The sequence below is a fragment of the Palaemon carinicauda genome, chromosome 12, assembly GCF_036898095.1.
Source record: "Palaemon carinicauda isolate YSFRI2023 chromosome 12, ASM3689809v2, whole genome shotgun sequence".
Taxonomy (NCBI): domain Eukaryota; kingdom Metazoa; phylum Arthropoda; class Malacostraca; order Decapoda; family Palaemonidae; genus Palaemon; species Palaemon carinicauda.
The window spans coordinates 68693774-68711653 of NC_090736.1; the positions used below are offsets into that span (position 1 = coordinate 68693774).

At 35.4% G+C, this 17880-nt stretch overlaps 1 pseudogene; it reads right to left on the reverse strand.

Annotated features, from left to right (window-relative positions):
• The window catches only part of LOC137650878 (neuronal acetylcholine receptor subunit alpha-10-like), a 248864-nt pseudogene that overhangs the window by 148420 nt on the left and 82564 nt on the right, over positions 1 to 17880 (reverse strand).

Consider the following 17880-nt stretch of genomic DNA (forward strand, 5'->3'; position numbering starts at 1 on the left):
AAAACCATTTTCTGCTATAATAAAAGATTTATTTATACTACTTATCATTCTCCTATCTCTCATTCTCGTATTTGTCATAATTTCTTTTGCATCATCTAATGAAAAACCACACACACTATAGGTATCATTCATACTCAGCCATGATTCATCTGTATTAATACATTTATCTTCCCCACTCATTTGTACATTTACACTCGTGTCATACTTATTTCTATTTTCACTTTTACTTATAAGATTTCCCCTTCTTTCATCCTTACTTAAAGATCTCGTATTCTTCCTTTTCATATATTCTACTAACACCAACTGTTTACCTTCTAGACCTAATTCCTCATACATACTAGGTTCACACTTGTTCCTTTTCAACCATTTACTCATCCCTTTCTCTTGGATATAATCGGGTACCTCCTTCCATTTACACAATTGATTGGGGTGTGCCCTAACTCTTTCCACAATACCATCCACACACAACTTACCCAAAACATAACTTAATCCACTCGAACCAACTTCTAATACCTCATATGGACCTTCAAATTTATCACGCACCTTATTTACATTCAATCTACCCTTTCAATTACTTCTTTCATCACTCTCTCACCAACTTTGAGAGACCTAATTCCTCATACATACAAGGTTCACACTTGTTCCTTTTCAACCATTTACTCATCCCTTTCTCTTGGATATAATCGGGTACCTCCTTCCATTTACACAATTGATTGGGGTGTGCCCTAACTCTTTCCACAATACCATCCACACACAACTTACCCAAAACATAACTTAATCCACTCGAACCAACTTCTAATACCTCATATGGACCTTCAAATTTATCACGCACCTTATTTACATTCAATCTACCCTTTCAATTACTTCTTTCATCACTCTCTCACCAACTTTGAAGCTTTCAAACCTTTCATTTGCTTTCCTCCACACATCTCTATCATCCTCCGACACACCCAACCTCGGTCTTACTATCTTTTTCAGAATTTAGCACAAACTTACATGGAGACATACCCGTACTCTTATGCACTGTTGCATTATAAACCCACAACGCTCTACCAACATACAAATCCCAATCATTATCACTTGTACTCATCAATCGCAAAATTTCAGTTAATTTTCTTACAGTCCTTTCAGCCAACCCATTCGCACTTGGCCTATAAGGAGTCGAATACACATGTTCAATACCCCATTCTCTTAACATCTGCTCAAACTCCCATCAAACAAATTCAAGGCCATTATCACTTAACATTCTCGCAGGCTTACACAAATACATCGGCAACATCACTTGACTAACCATTCTTGCAACAGTCTCATTCCGTTTATCCTTGATGGGTACTGCATACGTAAATTTACTAATGTGATCAACCATAACAATCATTCCCAAATGTTTTCTCGCAGTTGAAATAACGAAATGCAATCAATCACAAACATTTCAAATGGCTCTTTCATACGCAATCTCAAAACAGGCGGATTAGTATGCACTCTCTGATACTTCCCTTTCTGGCAATCATCACATGTAGTCGCTGCATCCTTACATATCTGACTCAACCCAGGCGTAAAGTCTCTCACGCATGCATTCCCACAATTTATTCTTACCCATATGCCCATATCTGTCATGCACTAACTTGCACATACTTACAACTGCATGCATCGGAAACACAGGAACATATATATCTTCATCCATTCCTTTATGTAGAAAATAAACAATATTATTACACACAAAAAGTCTCTTACTAATTTTCTTATACACCTCTAAATCAGACGACCATTCTTCTACCTCAACGCTATTCAACATTCATTTACATAACCTTTTAATTTCCATACATTCATCTTGCATTTCTTGCACCTCCTCTTTAGTCAATAGATCATCCTCACTCCTCGTAATATCAACCATGCCAACAAAACTCGCCATAAATACACTATTATCTTCTATCACAATTACTTCACATCCATTCTTCAGAAGCATATCGCTACCAATATCAACTGATAGATCATGCAATCTTAAAAAGTCTATTCCTATCAGAAAACAATTAGGCATCTTATTCTCTCCCATTACAATGAAATTATGTTCCACCTCCATACTTCCCAGTTTTACTTTCAAACGTATTTCTTCCCAAACTAGTAAACTTCCTTTACCTATCCCATGAATTCTCACACTCGTACATTGCCTTTTTACTTCCCAATTGTACGGCTCTATTTCCTTGATAACAGACATATTCACTAATGACACTTGCGCGCCTGTATCAATTAAACTACAGTATTCATTCTCATTTATACCCACATACGTCATCATTCTTTCTTTTACACCATGCATACAAATGTTTACCCTCCTATCAATAGAGTCAGTCATTCTTGTCACACCTATGCTCATCTTCGCTATCCTCCATGCTCATACCACTCAGATTCAAGTCACTCGGGCAATCCTCCTTCTCCCTTAACAACTTGCAACATCTTTCATTACATTGTAGCCTCAATATATACTCCTTTTCAGTCTCCTTATTTTCCCGGCACTGCATCGGACGATTCCACCCAAAATACAAATAAACAATGACACCATACAACATACTTACTACCTACAATACTTTTGATAACAGTTCACCCTCAAGCACACTATCCTCCTCCTTATATGCCATTTCCTTCGATACTTCATTCCTAACACTCATTCTAAGCTCATCTACACTTGCAGGTATGTCCCTATTCAAACCCTTCAATTTCAACTCATACAACCCACTCAAAATACATTTATACACCATGTCATCCCCTTCAAAACTTTGTACCACCACTAAATCTTTCGGCAACCTTTCAAAATTACTATCATTCTCGCTACTATCTTCTATCTTAACATGCATTCTTGACATCGCATCTGCTATAACATTCTTACTCCCAGGTACATATTCCAGCTTAAAGTCAAATTCATTCAAATTCTCCATTGTCCTCGTAACCCTAGCACTCACAGACTCTTTCCTAATCATGTATACTAGTGGCTGATGGTCAGTACGCACATTAAATTTTACACCATACAAAAATACCTTCAACGCTTTCACGCAAAACCTTATCGCAGCCAACTCCCTTTCAATCGTGGAATACTTCCACCCAGCCTTATTAAATGCTTTACTTACATACGCTATCACTCTCCATTTATTCTTTGTATTTGAACCAAGCAACCACCAATACTAATCCCATTAGCATCCGTATATAACTCTAGCATACGCGCATGCTCACTAAAGTCAGGAAAGGACAAAGTGACGTCTCTCGCGGCCTCTTCTTTTAACTTTTCTAAGGCTTCTATCATATGCTCATCCTATTTCAGTCTCATACAATTTCTCTTACCTGTCCACTCATTCAAAGGCTTCCCTATTCCTGAACAATTTCTGACAAACTTCCGACCAAATTCAATCAACCAAAGAAAACCTCTCAACTCGCGCACAGTACGAGGACGTGGAAATTCTCTCACCTTACTCACAAACTTATCACCCGATTCACTCACCACATGCCCAAGAAATTCCACCTCACCAGCCAACCATGTGCACTTTTCAAGCTTAACTGTCACACCAACTTCTATCAAACATTCTATTACTGCATCAAGCAACTGCATGTGTTCCTCAACAGTCTCACTCGCAATCAAAATATCATCTATAAAAACAGTCACCTTCTGTCGATCAAACCCAGCCAAAACAACATTCATCGCCCTCTGGCAGGCAGCAGGCGCATTGGTAAGGCCAAAACTTAATCTTCTAAACTGATGGTGTCAATTACTACTCGAAAATGCCGTAATGGGCCTGCTCCCCTCTGCCAGAGGCATCTGGTAATAGCCCCTAACTAAAACTAACTTTATAAAAGCTTTCATACCATGCATCCTATACACACAGTCAGACACTGCATTCATCGAGAAACGTTCTTTAACAGTTACTTCATTCACCTTCCTATAATCAATACACATACATAAACTTCCATCCGGCTTTCTTACAGGTACAATGGGGCTATTCCAGGTGCCCTCACTCCTTTCTATTACACCCATTTACTCTAATTCCTGGCACTGCTCTTCGATTTCTCTGGCAATAGGTGGAGAAAAATGTCATGGACGCTGATATATGGGAGTATCATTACTAAGAACTATTTTAAATTCAGGAAGCTTTGACCCCCACAATCCTCGTCACCACGACTCAAAACTCTCTGTCTATCCCATAACATCATATACAATTGTTCCCTTTCACCCTCATTTATATTCTCATCTACATTAATTCTTTCTTTCAAAATTTCACAATCCCAATTGTCATCCTGCTTTATCTTACCTGTCATAACATGTCTCAGTTTAACATACCTTTCATCCTCTACATTGACCAACGTATACATACATCCCATGCAATCACCCTTATGTATACCCCATATTCTCTTCCTCCTTATAGTCGGCAACAAGCTCATAGAGACCTTTGGGTCCTGCAAATTCAAAATACCATCATACACATGCACACTTGTTTCCACTAAATTACTTGCTTCCGAACCTTCCACTACGTATTCACAATTGTCACCATTGGCATTCCCAGACTATTCGGCCATGCAACTTTTACGCTGACAACCTCACTTGCATCTCTTGACAATTTAACACCTTCTTTCGCTATTAACGGCCCACCTTTCCATACCTGCGCACATACACTACCATATTCATTCAAATAAAATTCCTCACCAAATTACCCTTAACTTACATCTTTATCATATTTTTACTAGGATGTACAATCATACCACATTTTTTCAAGAAATTATAACCTAACAAGACATCATATTTATCATTTACTTCCTCAACCATATAAAAATCATTATCTTCTATCATCAGCCCGTCAATAATAACATTTTCATGTAACTTTCCTTGCACAGACATACTTAAATTACCGATACCTTTCACTTCACCTTTACACCCCCTAAATTCACAAACATCCCTTACCTTATCGTACGCATTCCTAAACATTAAATTGACACCACAACCAGTACCAGTCAGACCAACTAGATCTATTTCATTAACATTTAATTATACACTCATGCAGTTATAATCTCTTTCACCCATCATGTCTTCATGCAGTAAACCTTCACGAACATGCATCACATTCACTCCGCACACACTCGAGGACTCACCCAGCTGAACCCTATTACACTCTAGCTTTATGAACATCCTGGCTAACTTAATCCCTTCTTCCTACATACTCTAGCTACATGCCCATCTGTACCACATTCAGTACACTTACCCCGTGGCTCCTTGGCTATTCTAGCATAATGACCATCCTTATCACAATTACCACAAATCACATTCATACGATTACTACGACATCCACTCGCTATGTGCCCAGTCATACCACACCGATAACATTTTACCCCTTTCTCTTTCTTGCACTCACTAATTCTATGCCCTACCTCACCACATCCAAAACAAGCACCTAGAGCCCATCTACATTCATTCTTCTTATGTCGTACTTTCCCACACCTGTAACACTTCTCTTCACAGATACAACTACCTGACCTACCTCGCTGCACACTAGCACTCCTATCCCTCCAAACCTGATTCCCTTTCCTAAACCCTTCATTTGTCTGGACATTCCAGCTCTTACACTCATATATTTACTTTCTTTCATACACCTATCCAACTCGTAAACCTCAACTATCTCTAAGATATCATCCCATGTCAATCTTTCTTTCGTCCACCTCATCTTCTCCTTACGTTTCAAATGAATAAACTCAGCAACATTCTCAGGTACAGTCGTCAAAAACTTCTCCATTAATTCCTTATTTTCATTTATGCCTTAATCTCCATACTTCTTCCTGGCTAACGTCTCAAACCTACATACATACATTGATATGGCCTCTCCTATATTCATCCGTGTTTCATCAAAATCATTCTTACGCTTATACCTAACACTCTCTTTCATATGTTTTACATGTTCAATTATTCTCTTTTTCACACTTTCATAATCAACCTCCCCTACACTCAGTACCACACCATACATCGTCCCTAGTCCAAACTCTCTTACTATCACCATACTTAGCCGGACAGAACCTTTCATACTCCCTAAAAATGACATACACATCCCTACTACTATGTTCATTAAACCTGTCAAACCTAGGTACCTCACTAATAACCAGTGTTACAAACTTCAACTTCATTTTCACTACTAATTACTGCCTAGTCCATTCTTGTTTCCTTCTTCCTCATTTGAATACAATTAATCTAATTCTACACTCAAATTCCTATCTATGAAAACTCCCTTCTTACCCTTTTTCTTACCTACCACTTTCACCCAATCATGATCATCTTCACTCTCATAATGACCTTTCCTTTTTTTCCCTCTTCACATTTCATTTGCCTTTCTTCTCATTCTTCCTATCAAATTTCTGTTCATCCTTACTATTCCTAACCCCTTTATCTTCAATCTCACTATCACTACCTTCGCCATTATCACTTACATTAGCCTTCTCTTCCACTATCAACCCATTACCTGAAGCAGAAGCCAATCCTCCGACTGCACCTTCACCCATGAACGTTTTCATCATCCCCATTACTTGCCGCATCATAGCTTCCATTCGTTTCTCCATTTGTTCTTCATTCTCTCGCATCCTCATCTCAACACTCTCTTCCACTCTCTGTACAGTTCCCTGAAGCTCCCTCAATTTCCTTTGCATCTCCTCATTCTCACAACTCAGCATCTTATTCAAGTGCAACAATTTCTCCTTAGCCAAACGCAATTCCTCCCTTCATAGTTTGTTCTGCGCTTCCCTTTTTTTCAATCTTAAATCTATTTTTGTATCCTATCAGTCCTTCGTCAAAGAGTTCGGCTATCAGTCCTGCCTCGGCAGTCCATGATCGGCGCTAAAATAATGTGGCGGGATGTCACAAGAACAACCACCACACCCTTGAATCACTTTAACTGACAAATGTCTCCTCAGCACAAACTTTCCCCTTACGTTAGCAACTGTACTCTTAGACAGAAGAGAAATAAAAACAAAACATAACCTTAATACTGTATCCCTTAAAACTAAAACGCTTAACATAAAACCATCCACAACCAAAATAATTACACTTAAAACTAATAATATACTTTAAACTAAATATACCCCAAAAAAAAGAAAAACGTAGCACCATTAAAATAAACCGACAAAAAACAAAGCTAACAAAACTTAAAATTAAATGGCACACCAACATCAGAATATGTATTAAGTAGCCTATATATATATATATATATATATATATATATATATATATATATATATATATATATATATATATATATATATATATATATATATATATATATATATATATATATATATATATATATAAATATATATATAGATATATATATATAGATATATATATATATATATATATATATATATATATATATATATATATATATATATATATATATATATATATATATATATATATATATATATATATATATACATATATATATATATATATACATATATATATATGTATGATTCTGAGTGGACATTTTCATCCACACAAGGTCCAACAGTCTTTTTAATAGCTAAAAAACCACAACTCTGTAGCAACCGGAACACTGACAAATATCAATACACAATTGCATTAATTAGTTTGGGTTGTGCACGTTATCGTCATCATCATCATCATCATCATCAATCGAAGGTTATTTCAGTTCGAGTCACACAACTGCCTCTAGCTGCAGTCAAATGAAAAAGAACATTCACCCAAGACATTTAACACTGTCGTAGCCTAACTAAAAACATAAACAAACAATCTTGTTTAAACCAACAGTCTTTCTCACAACAAACAATCAATACACTAACTACCTCTCGCTCGCTGACACACACACACTCTCTCTCTCTCTCTCTCTCTCTCTCTCTCTCTCTCTCTCTCTCTCTCTCTCTCTCTCTGGACTTGGCAAACAAAAAATAAATAAAAATAAAACAAAAAATAATCTTCCACAAGGGAACAAAAAAAGAATTCTCACAGCATTTATATTGTTTTCAATTACTCCATTCTATTCTCCATTTCTTTCTAAAGCCATAAGTTGCCGTTATAACTTCATGAACAGTAAATGCAGGCTGTTAAAATCGGGAAAGAATTATGGTCACTGACAAAGGCCATGAATTACCAACCCTGCTATAAATCAAGGCGAAAAAACATTTCTAAAAGCTTCTGAGGAAAATATAGAGAAACGTGCTCTGGACCAGGCATTTTAGGATTCTTTTACTTGAAACCTACTTAGAATAATTCTTATTCGGATTGAACAGCTCTTGAAATTTGATCAATTTAGCATGAAACTTTTCGAATTGGGATAATTTAGCATGATACCCCATTACAAGTGGATTGTTTTGGCCCGAAACCCTCTCGTAAATAAACCCTCTTAAGATCAGAAGCCTATTTATAATTGGAACTCTTGGCGAGAAAAACCTCTTAGAATTTGAATTTCTTGGCTTGAAAACCCTTCAACATTGAAACGGTTTGGCATGTAACTCTCATAGATTTAGAAATTATGACATGAAACCGTCTGACAACTTTTTTTGACCAAAAACCATCTTAGAATTGTAACTTTTTCTCACACAATCCTCTTAAAATTTGAGTACTTTTAAATTAAACTTTCTTAGATTGGAATTGCTGAGCCTGAAACCCTCTTAGAATTGGAACTTTTGTCATAAAACACTCTTAACACTGAAACATTTTTAGCAAACTATGACTTCATTATGTAACTTTCAACCGCATGGGAGGGATTCAGTAGTTGACTTAAATTTCCTCTATTCCATTCACTATTTCCACAATTTCACCTGTTCACTGAGTTTCTCTGAGGACGTTTCAATAATTTCTTCTTATGGAATTGTTACTTTACGACATTAATGTTAAATTTAGAAAAAGAGTGTGACAGAACTTACAAAACATGATTCTTCATTTAAATGTGTATATGTGTGTGCTTACGATAGAGAGAGAGAGAGAGAGAGAGAGAGAGAGAGAGAGAGAGAGAGAGAGAGAGAGAGAGAGAGAGAGAGAGTTGTCTGTAATTCAGTAGCTTAAACATACCCCTATATAACGTTTATTTCTTGAGCGCCGTTGTAGAGATCATCCCCTAAAAAGGGTCTGTCAATTAGGATTTTTAACTTTTATCCAACTAATTGGCTAATCTATACAGTAGGTTTCTTGCTCGTAGAGATGTAACCCTCACAATGAGAGAATTTGATGGTAATTATTCCTTATTTCTCGTCAGAAAGTATTTTTCATAAACAGTATTTTGGATTCAAATGAGGTTATCTCTTTTTCACTGTCCTTGCGCAGGCGCATTCTTTTAAACTGTTTGTATAAAAGGTGTCTGGCTTCAGTTACAGTTTCATCAGAATAGATACTCACCAGAACGTCAGCCGGGCAAACCCAAACCACCACTGAGGTCGACTGGGATCAATCTGCTGCTCTGCGAATGTTATGGCTGATAATTTAGCTTTATGAAATCCGATCAGACTCGATTTCAACAGCAAAGGGCTGACACTTAGAAATTATAGCTATTGCCATAGTTTCTTATGCCAATTCATTGCTGTCCATAGAGATGGGGATAATTTAATTTTCTAGTGGCACTGCTATAAGAAATTTAGCAACGCCACTAATCATAAGCAGAGTTCAACTATTTGTAGCTGGACTAAGGCTAAGGAGGATTTCAAGTGATAGAAATCGAGACACAGCTCAGCCTTCAAATATACAGCTCCAAGATTGTGAAACAAGTTCTTACTTTATAAGAGTTATAAAGTTTTTCTTAGATGAAATTGAGGTCTTTCTCATTTTTCTAGCGTTATAATAGTATGGATTTACTCATCAAAAAGAAGTACACCGAACGATTCTTAAAATACTGTAAGTTTGTGAAGGAGGATACATCACCTTTAACTTTAATTCACAGGAGATTTCTTCGTCTGAGGCAACAAAACAACACCTGTTACTGTAATATGTAAATTAGTAATCATTTTCAAATGGATCAAGTAAGCCTTAGGAAACATCTAGAAAAAAATTGTATTGCTTCTGATATTGTTTAGTAAGTATATCTTGAACCAAGGCCAAAGATATCAATAAAACGGTCAGATTTCACTTAAGGATTATGTGGTAAAAAACATAAAGATGTATAAAATATAATAGTTTTCGTTTCACTACCTGTGTACTTAGAACTATTTTCTGGCGAACAAATAGCACTATTTTCTAATTGAAAACTATGTTCTTTTTCATAATCATATCTAGAAATAAATAGCGTAATAGCACTATTTCTTTTACAGTCAAAAATTATTTTCAAGTAGTTTTCCAAGCCCAAACACCTCGCTTAAAGAATCTTACAACATTGACATGTTACTTTAATGCGCACCCATCTAGACTTTTCTATAATGAATTACAGCGTCTCTGTTCTCAACAATCTCTTCAAATTAGTGATGTTGTCATCCTGCCTCCTTCGTCCTTTACATACATACAAAACAGAAATAATATGCCCATCACATCCTGGCTTGATCATTGTATTACCACTGACCGCCTGCTTAGCTCAATCATTGAATGTATTATGTGATACGACCTTTCGTCTGCATTCGATCACATACCCATACAGATCACATTTCACACACCCTCCCTCCCGGTGGTACCCATCCAAAGGGAGAGGCTACCATCCATCTCATGGGATTTCTCCAACCTCCAAAAATCCACTGCATTCAAACGCTTATCTGAAAGTAATCTCCGCTCGATAACTCAACCTGCTGAAGCCCTGCTCTGCAATAATCCTAATTGCCGCAACGAACAGAATAAAACAAAACTAAAGGAATTCTACGTAAATATAATAAATGCCTTAAGGAGCTCGGGAAGAGACACGTTTAGACTCTCTAGAGGTAATCATCGAAACATACCTGGTTGGAATGACTTAGTTAAAGACCTCTATGCACACTCTCGAGAAATGTTCCTTCTTTGGAGGAACAATGGTAGCCAGAGAGAAGGTCCCCTTGCTCTACAGATGAGACAAGCGAGAGCCCAGTTCAAACTTGCTCTTCGTCAGTGTCGTAGCAACGAAAATCAGCTACGAGCTAATGCATTGTCCAGAAAATTGACCAATCATGACTTCCCCCATCTTTGGAAAGATATTAATTCACTAAACACTAAATCAAACAAATTATCCCAAAGAGTAGGGGATGCAGTTGGCGAAGAATCCATCTCAAGAATGGGGGGGGGATCACTTTAGTACCATCCTAAATTGTATAAATGACCAAGATACCCGAAATGAATTGGATACTCTCATCAATGTCAATATGGATTTTCAATATAGTGACCGTATCTCCCCGAGTGACGTGTGCGAGGCTATCAAGAAATTACCTAGTAACAAGGCACCCGGCTGCGATGGCCTTCCTGCCGAGGCTTTCAAATTCTCCCACCCTATAATTTATATCCTATTCTCTGCACTATTTAATGCCTGTATATTACACCAATATCTCCCCGAAACCCTTCTACTTGTCAACTTAATACCTCTCATAAAAAACAAACTGAAGGATGCCAGTGACCCAGGAAACTACCGCCCCATCGCCATTACAACAATTTCATTGAAAATATTTGAATCTCTTCTGTTCCGTCGCCTTGCACCATTTCTCCACACCGCAGACAATCAATTTGGTTTTAAGACTAACCACTCGACTGACACCTGTATATATATTTTAAAGGAGTTATTGAATTTCTATATATCCTCGCCCTCCCCTGTCTACTTATGTTTTGTAGACGTGCGGAGGGCATTTGACAGAGTAAACTATCTGAAACTCTTTTTGAAACTACGCAAAAGGGGAACTCCTCTATATCTCATCGGTATATCATACTGTTGGTTCACAATACAACAGTTCTGTATCAAATGGGGCAATGTCCTATCCCAGCAATTCGGCTCATCTAACGGTCTCAGGCAAGGAGGCATCCTTTCACCATATTTATTTAATGTTTACACAGAAGATTTAAATATCAGACTGAATTCACTTCGCATTGGTTGTACGGTTAATGGCTTTACCATAAATAACCTTTGCTACGCTGACGATATGGTCCTCATCTCCCCCTCTGCCCAAGGCCTATAACGTCTTATCGACACCTGCAACGCAAACGCTAATGAACATGACATAATCTATAACGAATCGAAGACACAGTGCATATCTGTCTTTCCTAGATCGCTCCGTTTTGTAGAAGATCCACATATTTACCTTCAAAACCATCAGCTAGCATTTGTCAATGATTTTCCTTACCTAGGTCACATCATTACGAAAGATTTAAAGGACACATCTGACATTGAAAACAGGCGACATAAATTGTGTTGTCTAGGGAATATGGTAACGAGAAGATTTGCCTTCTGCCACCAAGATATCAAAAAACTCCTATTTCAAACCTACTGCTATAACATATACGGCTGCTCGCTATGGGCAAACTATACGCGAGAATCGATGAGACGTATCACAGTCATTCACAATGATATCCTAAGGCGCCTCACAAATACCCCGAGGCACCATTCAGCTTCAGCGATGTTTGTTGAAAATAGACTGGATAACCTAAAAACCATCATTCGTCGCTCTATAGTAAGTCTCCCCTCCCGCCTACGATCTAGTGAAAATCCCCTAATTCAAAATGTACTTGCAAGTGCAGCGAGAATAAAATCCAAAATGTGGGAAACTTGGAATACGGAAGCGTCAGTACAATGAATTGTATTCACTAATATTTGATAGAGTGGATATGCCAAATCTTCATCTCTAAATATCTTTGGTGTGATACCCAGTAATGTTATGATAACGTGTTTTGTTATGTTACATCTTTGTTGTCTGGATGTCCTGTATTTCCTTCACACCACCTGCTCAGTGACTAGACTATTATTTTCTTTCCCTAGTGTTCTTTCATTATTCAAACAATTTCTGTTCCAACATATTTATCATTGTCATCTCCATTTTTTTTCTCTTTTTTTTGCTTTCTCCCTCTCTTTTTGTTTGCTGATATGTATGTTATCATCATTGTTAAGCGTTAATTCTATTGTGATTTTGTTACTCAGACCTTAGACCTCTGTGGTTAACCTGCTAATTGATGTTTATAATATATCACTGATATTATTGCATATCTCATCTTTTTTTGTTTTTTTTTTACCGATGTCAAAAGTGTAAGATCACTGTACCCTTATTGTAACTCTGTATATGGCTTTTGCTGAAATGAAGATTATTATTATTATTATTATTATTATTATTATTATTATTATTATTATTATTATTATTATTATTGAGTTAAAGGTAATGGCTGCATCGGCAGAGTTTATTTTCTTATCCAATTTTTTTATTTTCCGGATAATTCTCTTCTCAACCTGCCTAAAAGAGGGTCTCCTACCACGATATTATTATTATTATTATTATTATTATTATTATTATTATTATTATTATTATTATTATTATTATTATTATTATTATTATTATTATTATTACTTTAAGATATACAGGAAAGTGAGCAATCCGATTGTGCTCCAGTATCGTCTTTAAGACAAACTTACTTCCCAAAATAGGTTTTGTTCGCGCTGCGAATCCAGGGAAATAACACTGTTTATAACACGATATTAAGGTTAATATCCTTAGGACGCCCATTTCACGATCCTTCTGTGTTTGGCTAGAACAAACAATTGTCTCTATTCTCCAGACACATAATGGTGTTCACGACTCCAAGATACTGTAACATTGTTTTGATAAGAGTATCTCTCTCTCTCTCTCTCTCTCTCTCTCTCTCTCTCTCTCTCTCTCTCTCTCTCTCTCTCTCTCTCTCTCTCTCGCTCTCTCTCTCTCTCTCTCTCTCTCTCTCTCTCTCTCTCTCTCTCTCTCTCTCTCTTTCCCTTCAATAGCAAATATATATTAATGGTGTTCTCTCTTAAAGAAATGATGAGTTAATGGCTATCGATATCGAAGGCCAAATAAATGATATTATCTTATATCTCCGAACTTGAATCAATAATTTGAAATGAAATGCTAAAATTTTCATAAATAAAACTGCGATAAACGATTACATATTTTAGTCTCGTTTAAAAGAATACACACATATTCCACACAACATTGCACTTTTCATTTATATGACTTTCTTGACAAGCAAAAGGTTGACATATCTTCAAATAGTAAGCTGAAAGACTTTCGATTTGAATAACAAATATATGGTAAATAGACTGACTGAAAAAAAAAACAAAACTAGTGAATATAAGGGTAAAACTTATAAGCGGTAAAGCTATAGTTAATATAACAACAGAAAGTAGATCACAAAGAACTATCAGTGCCCTCTTTATTATACCAGGAAGACGGTTAAATTCACAGTAAGAGGAACGGTATTTCGGCTATCTAAGTAATTAGAGAAACATGCAGTTGAACAAAAAGTTTTACAGGAACTATCTGGAAATTAATTCGCATTGCCAGAAGAAATACAATGAGGCGTTTGTAGTAACCACTTATAGAAGATTAAAGTCTCAGTAAAGGGTTGGTATCCAGACAGGTTAATATCACTTGAAAAACAAAACAAATCAAAGAAATGATTGATGTGTTATCCTTAAGGCTGACTAGGCTGAAGCCTAGGGACCCAGCAAAAGCAGGGGCTAATCAGCTTTTTTATTTAGTGTTAAATGATAAAATTATGGACTATTCACGATATTTGTAATATTATTGTAATAAATTGTACAAAGGGAGAGCGCGAAGGGAAGGGGAAGCGTTGCTAGATGTCGAGAACCCCAAAAATGTTCGAAGCCTATTAACTGTATCAAGGGATACTGCAGCACCGTAAAAGATGCGAGCGTTATACTAAATATTAATGACAGTAAACATTCTGTTTTTTCCTTCATTTGCCAGAGAAACTTAGCGGTCAATAACATTTTAACATTATATTTACAAAATGCTATATAAATCTATAGTCATAAATATATCACTAAAGATTATTCATTATTATTATTATTATTATTATTATTATTATTATTATTATTATTATTATTATTATTATTATTATTTGCTAAGCTTTAACCCTAGTTGGAAAAGTAGGATGCTATAAGCCCAGGAGCCCCAACAGAGCAAATTGTCCAGTGAGGAAATGAAACAAGGAAAAATATAATGTTTTAAGAACAGTAACAACGTTAGAATACATATTTCCTATATAAACTATAAAAACTTTAACAAAACAAACGGAAGAAAAACTAGATGGAATAGTATGTCGGAGTGTACCCTCAAGCAAGAGAACACTAACCAAAGACAGTGGAAGACCCTGGTACAGAGGCTATTACTTTTGCGGTTGAATCGGCGGAACTTCAGAAATTCAAACTTGCAGCAAATGTTTTTATGTTAAACAGGCTGACTTGAGTCTCTCTTCATAGTTTATAATTTATAATGACAGATCTATGTTAACAATCTTACTGATCTTAAGGTATTTCATATTATTTATTCATTACTTCTAATATAGTTTAGAATATTCCTTTCTCATTGGATTTTTTCTCTATGTTGGAGCCCTTGGCCATGTAGCATACTGCTATCCCAATTAGGTTTGTAGCTTAGCTAATAATAATAATAATAATAATAATAATAATAATAATAATAATAATAATAATAATAATAATAATAATAATAATAATAATAATAATAATAATAGAAAGAGCAATCAGACGAGGTTTTCACTTTTTCAATTTTGGTTGTAGCTTAGCTAATAATAATAATAATAATAATAATAATAATAATAATAATAATAATAATAATAATAATAATAATAATAATAATAATAATAATAATAATAATAATAATATCCAGAATCCCGACCATGATACGGATCATCTCCAAAACATAATGGGTTCCTCCCGAGCATAATACTCATGTGTTGTTAAAACACACAAACACATAAATAAATAAACACAGGTGAAAATATAACTTCCTTGATGGAGGCAATAATAATAATAATAATTAAGTTAAATCAGCCGAAACGCCAAAACAATAGATGGCACTCATAGTACGAAGAGGATTATTTCAGTTGAAGGTTATGTCCCTTTGGTTGGTTAATGAGAATTCAGGAAAAAAAAAAAAAAAAAAACAATGAATGTTGTGAATTGTTCATGATTAGAGAGAATATTTTGCTTTTCCTTATATCTTTCTGTCAATAATGTGAAATTGAGGACGATATGCTTCTCCGATACAGAGACAAACTACTGTATACTAAATAAATCAATGTCAGCTCAAGCAAAAAAAATTCGTATGCTTTCCTCTAGTTTGTTATGACAAATAGCAAACACGAAATTAGAATTAAGGTGCAATTTTGTTTAAAACTTCCTTAAATTTAATTGAAACTATTTTCACTAAAACGCATTCGTGGAAACAGTGTCCTATGTTTTTTCCATAATGCTTGGATTATTCATACATTACAAACATTGGTAGCCCACTAAATTACCTTTTCTTTACCAAATTGCAGAATATCCCTGTACTTATACTCATACTAATTATGCCCCGTAACCATAAACCTTTTAATTGTCCTAAGGCTTTCAATTTCCAATATACAGTTTACAGATACTTCCACGAAAACTTTTCCATTAACGTGAAATCCTCCGGTGACTTCAAGTCATATAATTTCTACAGTTCTTCGATCAATTTCAACATTTCTTCAATAAATGCACTGCAATAACACTATTAAAACGTCTCTTTATTTGATTGTTGCAATCTAACGTCCATTTCCTCATTAACCTGCCATACTGCAATGACCTCGCCTCGAGAACAAGTCTTTTTTTTTTAACTCACTCGATCTCTTGCTCAAATTCGTCCTTTCAATTGCATCACCCAAATTATTTTCCCCTTTCACATTGTCCCTGTCTACTTTATTCTTCAAAAGCATCACCCTTACAATTGCCTCCTCCGTTTCTCTTTACTCGACTGTCATTTGCTCATAGATTTCACCATTTATTACTGTTCAAATTTCACTGAGATGTGAAGTGAGTTCCCTCTTAAATGGCCAATAAACGGCACTCTCTACTTTCTATGTAGATATTCTAAGTGACATTTTCTTTGATGTTATTCTCCTGCTGACGTCTTATCTAAATCATGCTGATGTCTTGCAGCGAATGTTTGTGCGTTGAACAGGCTGATATAAGTCTCTTTTCACAGTTTATTTATGAAAAATCTATTTTAATGTTGTTACTGTTCATAAAATATGTTATTCTAATTGTCATTTACTTCACTTGTAGTTTATTCATTTCTTTATTTCATTTCCTCATTAGGTTATTTTCCCTGTTGGAGCCCTTTCCAACTAGGGTTGTGGCTTAACAAATTATAATAATAATAATAATAATAATAATAATAATAATAATAATAATAATAATAATAATAATAATAATAATAATAATAATGTTGTTGACATCATATCTAAATCTTGCTGATGTCTTACCTAAATCTGGAAATATTAAATATTTTCAAAGTTAATCTATTCCTTCTTTCAATATAAAACTCAACCTATGTCTTGTCGCTTTCTTTTCCTTGGATCTATTTAAGGATGAAGCATTGGAATTCCAGTCCAATCAAAGTCAATACAAGAAAGAAAAATCCACAGTCCACTGCTCTCCATGTAGAAAAGTTTCATCAAGGACAAGTCAATGTTGTACTGTTTTGAAAGCTTGTCTTAAATAATTCAAACACACATCAGTGTCTTTTGTGAGAACACAAATGTTAGGAATATACCACCGTAAGCTTATATGGATGTGGAAACGTAAACTAAAATAGGCTAAAACGTTTAACTTTTAATAACAAAACTAAAATTCACCTAAGACGACTACTAACAAATTATTCAAGAAAACTTGAAATGTAGCGCACAAACACTGTGATAAAAAAATGATGATAATGAGAAAGAACGACAGCACA